Source organism: Nicotiana attenuata, unplaced genomic scaffold (assembly GCF_001879085.1).
Source record: "Nicotiana attenuata strain UT unplaced genomic scaffold, NIATTr2, whole genome shotgun sequence".
In the NCBI taxonomy this organism is placed as follows: Eukaryota; Viridiplantae; Streptophyta; class Magnoliopsida; order Solanales; family Solanaceae; genus Nicotiana; species Nicotiana attenuata.
Genome location: NW_017671390.1, coordinates 150,070 through 160,811, shown reverse-complemented (window position 1 = coordinate 160,811; position 10,742 = coordinate 150,070).

Genomic DNA, 10,742 nt, shown 5'->3' with positions numbered 1-10,742 from the left:
TCAGTCCCTAATTCATGTTTAGTTTATCTTGTTCACCAGCCCATACTGATTTCTATTACTCTAGGGTTTAACTCTCCCTTCTGATAGTCGCATTGGAGTCACAAACTTATTTCTCGAAATGAGGATATGACTTTATGGCCTATACTGTTTTGTTTCCTCAAGGCCTGTCACCTCTTGTATTTTCCTCCACTTGACTATTGACTTTGCAATCTATCATTTTTTTATCTACCGTTTTCATCCATGTATCACATCTTACTCATAATGCTTCATTCACTCTTTTCTTATTTCCCGCTAATATTTATGCCTATCACTTTATTCTGAAAACTCGAACAAGACATTTTTTTGCTTTTAGCTCCCCTTTGCTCCATCCAGTGTTTTTTCGGGTTGCTTAACGTTCTCGCTCTACTAGGGGCGCGAGCCATACTAAGGTAATATTTATCCCTTCAAGGCTTCCAGTGTCTATCTTTATAGTACTCATATCTAGCTGTACTATTTTAGAGTGCGCCATCTGGGTGTCTCACAAGGATATCTATTAGCACTTTTGTAATATCCTTCAGAAAGGTCAGCTAATGCAAACAATTCATCCACCATTTTGGGTCACTCTAACCCAGCCAAATCCTGATATCCCGTCTTTCTCTTGAACCATATCTGTTAGCTCCCATAGGCATAACTAAGATCGATGTAGCCAACTGTACATACCTCTATTAATGTTGAATGTAACTCAAAAGGCTTATATTCCTCTACCTAAATTGTAAATACTATTAACCTTCATTAACTGGGCACCTCATACCCTTCTTCATCTTGCTTCTCTTGCTTGTTGAAACTTGTATTTATCTTATGAATCTCTCATTGTCTTTCACCATAAAGGTGGATAGGTATTCTTGCCTCAAGGCTCCTTATCAAGAGGCTTACACATCTTATATACATATGATCTGCTGAATACCTCATATTTATCCATCATAAGCACGATGCAAAAATTGAGTTCCTCTGACTCAACTCTTCCATAGCCATGTCTTTTACCAACCGTCTTTCTGGATGTAGGTATCGTCTTATTACGAATAAAATAGAAGTTAGGAATTTAAATTCTTACAACTGAGCTCTACCACACAATCTAGAGTAAGAAGAAAGAGTGAGAGTCCTAAATACCTTGTAGCCTACTACTTATAAGTGTGGTGCATGACACACCCACAAACAAGACTCTGCTAGACACGGCTTGTAGACTCCCTAGGACAGAACTGCTCTGATACCACTTTTGTCACGACCCAAACCGATGGGCCGTGACGGGCACCCGGTACCTTACTCAACCAAGTACCAACATAACGTATCCTTTCATGTCATACTATCATAGATAACTGAGCCGGAAGGTTGCCGTGAGATAAGTAGAATACAACATGCGATACCAACTTATACATAAGACATACGGGCCTATAAGGCCAAAATAATCACTCGTATACTGAACATAGGCCGACAAGGCCATACAATCTTTTACGTACATGACATTTAGCTACAAGCCTCTAAGAATACATAATTTTCATAAAGGTAGAGTCTCGCAAAACCAAACAATACACGTCTAAATCATACTAACTAAATAGGCAACACCGAAGCAAATGGAGCGCATCAACATCTTCCGCTGAGCTGATAGCCTATTTGGAGGGCTCTCGACCTGTTTATCGGGACCTGCAGGCATGAAACGCAATGTCCCCAGGCAAAAGGGACGTCAGTACGAATAATGTACCGAGTATGTGAGGCACATAAATAAGTACATAACAGACATGGAAGAGATATAGAATAAATGACTCAACCTGTAAGGCTGGATAACTCTGTAATTCATGAAATAGTTACAGTGTCATGCTTATGCGTATGAATGTCATGTCGTGCATAGGTACATATTTCATAACATCATCAGGCCTCTGAGGGCATCCCATCATATCATCTCGACCACTGTGGGCAAAATCATCAACGTATACCAGTTTATCAGGTGGTGGTGTGTATATAACGCCATAACCTTTTCCCATATCCCATATACATATATACGCGTATATAACGCCATCTGGTCAAGGGTCAATGTACATGTATAAATGCATGAAATGCATAAGAAATACGTTAATAAGATTTTTTCGGAATGCCATAAAAGTCAATATGCTTTTCGGATAAACTTTATCAAATACGTATTTTTCTGAGACCCATGAACAGAAGATATAATAATAATTCACATGTGAAATCAAGAATATAGACACCCCTAGTATTTCTATGAATAGTCATTTATGAAAGTTGCATATTTTGCTCGTTTTATTTGTATTATTTGGCTCATGTCAAAAAGAAAGAAGGGATAGCCTTAATATACCTGGAGTAGTAGAGAAAAATCCGTTTGATATTTTTGGAAAAGGTTGCACTGCATTCCCTTAAAATCGCAAAATCTCACGTTGCTAATTGTGCTAAGAAACTTCGTCGGATTTTGGTTAAGAAATTACGTTATCAAAGTAGTAATTTGATTGAAGTGTTTTTTTGAGAAAGAATTTTATTGAAAGCCATTACAAAAAAAGGCTAACGTTTTTTTGATTGAAACAATGCTAATGTTTCTGTTTTTTTTCATTGCAAGAGTGCTAATGTATTGATTGTATACAAAATATAAAGAAAGGTGAGGTATCTTGAATTTAGTATGGCATGTTGCCACCTAACCAAAATAGATTAAGACTCATGTGGTTAAGAGTTACCTTGCTGTCACGTTCTTGATTTGGTCATTATTCAAAGTTTTTAATTAATCTACCACTAGTTATTAATTAACTAGGTAATGCCCCATTATCTACATAATTGAAAATTATTTCCACTTACTTAAAATACTATTCACTTTTCACATACCTTATACACCTTACTATCATGGTCATGTGGTACCTCGTATGACACTAGTCCATAAATACTGAGTATTTTAGCTCGGGCCGTATTTTATCCCAAAATGACAAACTTCGACGAAATTCATATTCTTCGATTCGCTTACCCTCTCACCTTCACGAATTAACTTATCACTTGTTTGAAATAGCGTAGTACTTATAATCCCAAAATAAATCTCATTCCCGAACTTACGTTGATTAACTTACGATGAAACTTCAACGTACGAAAATGCGAGACATAACACCTCATTTCCTAGGGGTGGGCATCGGTCCGTTCGGTTCGGTTTTGAACATTATCGGTTTTGCCTATCGGTTATCGATTTACAAATATCATAACCCGATAACCAAACTGATAAGATATTGGTTATCGGTTATCAGTTAATCGGTTATATATCGTTATCGGTTCGGTTATCGGTTTACCCGATAAGATAAAATAACTAAAAAAATTTGCAATATATAAAACAAAGAAATCAAACTGCCAGAACGTGTAAACTGTAAACTGCCAACTTTGGTTGTTTCTTAACAAAAGCACGTTCCCACTTCTGTGCAGTATCTACTGATACACACCATGGATCAACACCATATAGCACAAAATCACCTATGTTAACTCAAATTGAATATCAAAAAAATTGCTACTCATCTAACCATAAATTTCAGCAGAAGAATCAAAGCACACTTCCATTATTTCAGGGGAGACACCCCCTGAATGTGTAAAGCCTGTCTATTACGTGAATAACATGACGAGAGGAAAACAATAACAAAATCTTAAACAAAAACCTTAAACAGAAACATTCAGCTACACAGTTGTAATTCCCAACAGCTACACATCCAAAGTAATAGTTCAATATTACAAACAGTCCAAAGTAATGGTTCAAACACATTAACAAGTCTAAAGTCCAAACATAGTACTAATAGTTCAAATTCAAGTAAATAACACAACAACTACTCAATTCTAATAGGCTTCTCCAAAATGCGTTCCAAACAACGCTCAACATGCATCATTAAGGACTTAGTACCAGTTACTCGTACATTGTAACATAATACAAGATGACAATGACTACATCTTACTTTCCACCATCCATCATCACCTTCTTGAATCCTTTCATAGTGACTCCAAACAGGTGAGATCTTGAGACCTAGGGGTGGAGGCATGGTTACACCTATTAAGCATAAAAAGTAAAAAATGATAAGTCCAGTAATATTTGTAACCATACCATGTGTTATATGAGATGAATAATTAACTTACCAAAGTTTTAACTCACAACTATCTAAATGTTCCCATGCATGAGACCTCTTTTTTCTTTGTCTCTTTAATGCCGATTGAACTGATTGACATTGTGATGTCACATTTGAATTAGAAGCTCCACTTTCACCAATCACCTTATCAATCATCATATTTTCAGCCATCCGTTTGTGTCACTGTGAGTTTAAATTTAAAAGGAATCAAGCAGCGAGGCAACAATAGCAACACGCAGTCATGTGAGTTTTTTTTGTGGTGTTCAGTTCACCAAGTAGACACATGATGCAACCGTAAGGAGTCAATATTAATATCTAAAGATTATTCTGGTTCATATTAAATTATATTAGTTCTATTACAAAATAGTAGACCATATTCAACATGTTGATGTCAGGAGATACAAATGATTGGGAGGGGGGGGGGGGATCCAGCTCTAAAGCAAAGCAAAGGCCAAAGGACATGAAATGAAACAGTTAGCTCCTCTGTCAAAATAATTGCAAGAATAGTGGTAGAGCAACATCACCCATTGTGGTGGAACCACCCTCATTCTTGGAATGACAATTTCACATGAGTAGAGAAGACACCACACCTCTCTGAAAAATCACAGTAAAGACATCGCAGATTCACACTTTCACAACCTTCCCGAACAAATCCAATCAAAGAAAAAACCTGATATACCAAATACTACAAGATCATTCTCAAAAATAACTTAACACTACAAGATGCCCACTACAAGACTCACATATATAATTGATAGCCTGATATATATTACTGGGTAATGTGAAGGTTAGAAAAAATCAAAACAATTAACAAGAAGCAAACAGAAAAATCTTAAGCCAAAACTTACATGATGCGATTGACGAGTGAGGGGGTGAGCCGTCGTGACTGGCGGAGAACTGGTGAGGCACTGGCGTATGGCGGAGAACTGGTGGTGAGTCTTGCGTCTTGTCTCTTGGGGGTTGCGGCGGAAACAAGAATGAGAAATGAGAGACAGACGACTGAAGACTGAAGAGGGAATTAGGAAAATAAGCCCTAGTATATACTTAAGGGTAAATTAGTAAATTACTTAATTCTTATTGGGTTATCGGTTTTTACCCAATAACAAAAATTCAAACCGAGCCCGAACCGATAACCCAATAAAAAAAATTTAACCTGTTACCGAACCGTTAACCCAATAACCCAATACCGATAACCCAATAAAGAACTAACGGTTCGGGTTATCGATTTTACCTGATATATGCCCACCCCTATCATTTCCGATCTTATATCAATTTACTTGTGGCGTAAATCCACGTACGAAAACATGGGATGTAACAATTGTTGAGACGAGTGGGGTTGCTTTTACTACGTTCCAGCTTCAGGGGGCAGCTTATCAGTGGTGGCGGGTATATGAGTTGGGTAGCCCAGCCGATGCAACTTCACTTACATGGGGTCAGTTTTCAGAGAAGTTTATGAGAGAGTTTGCACCTCAGTCCCTTCGGGATGCATGGCGCGTAGAGTTTGAATAGCTGGGCCAGGGTATGCCGTCAAATTAGTGATTTGGCCAGTTGCACCTGCCTTGGTCGTTACAGTTAGAGAGCGAGTCCGTAGATTCATTGAGGGGCTCAGGCATGATATTCAGCTCAGCGTGACTCGGGAGTTGGAGTCAGATGTTTTGTTTCAACAGGTGGTAGGGGTTGCTCGTCGGTTATAGGGCATGTGGGACCGGGAGTGAGAGGACCAATGAGAGTAGGAGAGAGTTCAGGGATGCGAGAGGGGCTCGTAGACCAGAGAGATCTGTTGGTCCTTATTTCGGAGGCAGGGTGCGACATGGTAGAGGTTTGTGGGCCAGCTAATTCAGTTTGTGCTTCAGGCTTCGTGCAGTGATTAAGATGTTTATGGGTCTCGAAGTACCGTACCGTACAGTTCTCATAGCCACGTCAGCAAACAGGTTGTTTTGTGTGTGGAGATACTAGCGATATGGTGAGAGATTGTCCCAGACTTCGTGCCGATGTGTCACAGTGGGGTATTCAGGCGAGTAGAGGGCACCCAAGAGGGGGAGACGCCCGTTGATGCGTTTCGTATGGTAGGCTTGAGGCTACTGCGCCAGATGATGTAATTCAGGTATGATTTTGGTTTGTTATAGAGGAGAACCATCCATATTTCATTACAGTTCTACTATCGAGGCGAGTTCCCCTATTTGCTGCTCCGCTTAGGAGTGCGTTTCATGATTTGCACTCTGTTATATGTTGCCCTTTTGGGAGGTTCTATGAGTGATAGCCCATGTCTATCGTCTGTTTCAATTCCTTATTGAGAGTTATGAGACTAGTGGTAAATTCCTATTGTCCATTACGGTAGGCTTGATGTGATTTCTGAGTACTTTGGCTACGAGCTATGATTTATTTTATGCTCCACCAGTGTGGGAGCCAGCACGTGTTGTAATTTTGTTGACGGAATTGATCTAGTGAGAGGTTCTAGCTAGTTGATGTATACCCTACTTGTGATTCAGAGTTGAGGACGAGACACTCACGATTTCATGTGATTTGATGTGTTTGAACCGGGTTGTGTACCACGGTGGAAGCTATATCAGTATGAGATCCTTGTGATTTGCTCATATGCTTTGATTCTTTTATTGTTATATTGTTTTGTAGGTTAGTACTGATAGAAAAATTGTGCTTGTCGGGCTTGTTTGATAGTTCCCTTATGTGTTTCTCTTTCCATATTCAGTCATTTCGTTCGGTGCTTCTTGAGTTTTAACTTGCGGGGTGTGTGCCCGGTGGTGTTAGTTGTGACTTGTTGATTCGGGTGTTTAGTTATGAGGTTTTCGTGTTTCTTGTATTATTATCAGTGTTATGGGGGTTTGAAATAGAGTTCTATCGGATATGAGGCTAATTGCCGGTGTTGGGTTGATTTCGGGCAGCTATCATGATCAGGAGTGTTATTAAGGGCCTATGGGTGGTGTGTTATGTTGTGTGGTCGTACCTTGTGGGTGTAGGTGATAACTATGATTTTAACATGTTTTATGCCCATACTTGCCTATGCTTTATGTATGAATTGTCATAAAATAGACCCAGAATGCTTACAAAGTGCGCTTGATTGCAAGTTTGAGCGACAAGATGAAAAAAGTCAAAAATCGGCTCGAAACGGAGTGAAACCTGCTCAAGTGTCAAAAATCATTGAAGTGGGGACAAGAGGACCTAGCGCGGAGTGCACTGATTTGCTGCGCGGCCGCGCTAGGAGATTCAGAGAGTATACATTTCAAGGGTTTCCATGCGCGGTCAGCGCTCCTTTCTACGCGGTCAGCGCTGGTGTCCACGCGGTCGCGCTTCATTGTTGTGCGGTCCGCGCCCATTAGTCTGCGCGGCCGTGCTACCTCTTTGTGCGGTCCGCGTCCCCAGCTTCAGAAGTGAGTGATCGAAGGCCAAGACCCCTACGCGGCCGCGCTGCATTTCTGCGCGGTCCGCGCCAGCCCCGCAGGGGTATTTTTGTCCAGTTTTTCTAGCCTAGTATAAATAGAATATTTTATTATTTCTAGGTTAAGTTTTAGATATCAGATAGCTGCTGAACTCGTGAGACTCAAGTTTTAGCCTATTTTGGGCATTTTCATCTTGTTTTATCGTGGATTCTTGTAGATTAACATTCTAGTTAATTAATATGTTGATTTTATCTACTACTTCTTCAATTTATGTTGCTATTATGTCTAGCTAAACCCATTAGCTAGGGTTGTGGCTCAACCCTAGTGTGGGCAATTAATGGGTGTGATTGTTTAATGCTTGAATGATGTTGGGTGTTTGCTATTTGGGTTAATTTTATGATTTAACTAGGATTTGGTGGTTGCAAACACTAAGTCTAGCTTAGTGGGTCTTGACTCTTCTTGAGAAAGAGTATCTATGACTCCAAAATTAACCCAACAAGGAATTGGGATGGACCCATGAGAATGGTAGTCCCAATTAACGGGTTAAACCTCGAGAGAGTAATTACCCAACTTGAACCCTAAGTTGCTTGGGCTTGTTGGCCTACCCAATTGGTCTCGAGAGAGTGAATTGGGCAAAATCACTCTTTCTACCGAGAGGTGTGAGAGTGAGTGCAATCGTACAACGGTTATAGCATAAGCCCCATAATCATCATTCTTGTATTAGGAATCTCTACCCGTTAGGACCACCTAGGTAAATGCCACGACCCTAGTGCCTTTCTCTATCTTGCATACAACCTAGAATTAATATCTTAGCATAATTTAGTTATAATTAGTAGTTGTTAAATTGTAGTTGATAATCATAAAAACCCAAAAATGATAGAAGATCAATTAGAATCAAACACGCATTTCTAGGCTAAGCAAATATCCAATTCCCTTTCTAGCTCCCTGTGGAAATTGACCCCGATACCACTATTGGGTAAAAGTATTAGTGCCCACTCTTCCTAAGGTTGAGTCCGCTGCGCGATTCAATGGACTGGCTCTATTCATGTTTTGCCAAGCTTGGCTATCGAACCAAAACCGTTAGGTTTGAATTGCCAAATGAGCCTGTCATTGAATGGAAGGGGGATGATGTGGTGCTGAAGGGTAGGTTTATTTCTTACCTTAAGGCCATGAAGATGATCAACAAGGGGTGTATTGACTATTTGGTTCGGGTTACGGACACCAATGCTGAGGCACCTACACTTGAGTTCATGCCAGTTGTGAATGAATTTCCGGAGGTCTTTCTTAATGAGCTCTCTGGGATCCGCCCAGACAAGGAAATTGATTTTGGGATTTATGTGATGCTCGACATAGAGCCTATATCTATTCCACCCAACAGAATGGCATAGGCAGAATTGAAGGAACTAAAGGAACAACTTAAGGATTTGTTAGAGAAGGGTTTCATCTGGCCGAGTGTGTCGCCTTGGGGCACTAGTTCTCTTTGTAAGGAAGAAATATAGGTCACTGGGGATGTGTATTGACTATTGGCAGCTCAAGAAGGTCACGATCAAGAATAAGTACCCATTGCCAAGGATAGATGACTTGTTTGATCAATTGTAGGGTGCTAAGTATTTTTCCAAGATTAAGTTCAGGGTATCACCAATTGAACATCAGGGAGTAGGACATTCTAAAAACAGATTTCAGGACCCGGATGAGAACTTTGAATTTCTAGCAATGTCTTTTGGGCTAACAAATGCCCTGACAACTTTCATGGATCTTATGAAAGTCTTCAAGCCTTTTCTCGACTCCTTTGTGATAGTGTTCATCGATGAACAGATGGGTTTATGGTATATTGTGATGCTTCTAGGATCGAACTTGGGTGTGTGTTGATGCAACATGGCAAGGTGATCGCTTATGCTTCTAGGCAACTCAAGAATCATGAGAAGAACTATCCAACACATGATAGAGAGCTTGCGGCGGTGGTCTTTGCATTGAAAATTTGGTGTCATTGTTTGTTTGGGGACCATGTGGATATATTCACGAACCGTAAAAGCCTTCAATATATTTTCAAATAGAAGGAATTGAATCCGAGGAAGAGAATATGGCTTGAGTTACTCAAGGACTATGACATCGATATTCTATATCATCCGGGGAAGGTTAATGTTGTGACAGATGCTCTTAGCTGGAAATCCATGGGTAGTTTGGCTCACTTGGAGGCATATCAAAGGCCATTGGCCAAAGAAGTTCATCGGTTGTCTAGTTTGGGAGTTTATCTTGCAGACTCTAGTGAAGAAGGGGTGATTGTGCAAAATAGGGCGAAATCATCGCTTGTTGTGGAATTCAAGGAGAAGCAATACGACGATCCGTTGCTGGTACGGTTGAATGAGAGGATTCATAAACATAAGACCATGGCTTTTTCTCTTAGCACGGATGATGGTACACTAAGGTACCAAGGGAGATTATGTGTTCCAAATATAGATGGTCTCCGGGAAAGAATCATGACCGAGGCTCACAATTCCAGGTATTCCGTGCACCCAGGCTCTACAAATATGTACCGTGGTCTCAAGGAGGTCTACTGGTGGGATGATATGAAGAGGAATGTAGCGGACTCTGTGGTAATAAGTCCAAATGTCAACAAGTGAAGGTCGAACACCAAAAGACCTGGTGGGCTGGCACAGAACATAGAAATTTCAATGTGGAAGTGGGAGAGATCAATATGGACTTTATGGTAGGACTACCTCGCAAGTTAGACTCTATTTGGATGATTGTGGATCGACTCACGAAATCAGCACACTTCTTACCTGTTAAGGCTACCGACATAGCAGAATAGTATGCTCAGTTGTATATCAGGGAAATAGTCAGGTTGCATGGCACTTCGATTTCTATCATCTATGATCGGAGGGCACAGTTCATAGCTAATTTTTGAAGAAATTTCAACAAGGGTTGGGTAGTCAGGTGAATCTTAATACAGCTTTCCACCACAGACCGACGGGCAGACAGAGTGGACTATTTAGACGCATGAGGATATGTTGCGCGCTTGTGTTCTTGACTTCAAGGGTAGCTGGGATGATCATTTGCCAATCGTAGAATTTGCCTACAACAACAATTATCATGCTAGCATTCACATGGCAGTGTTCGAGGCTCTATATAGTAGGAGATGTAGATCTCCCATTGGGTGGTTCGAGATTGGGGAAGTGGAGTCGATAGAGCCAGACCTCGTGCATCAGGCTATAAAGAAGGTTAA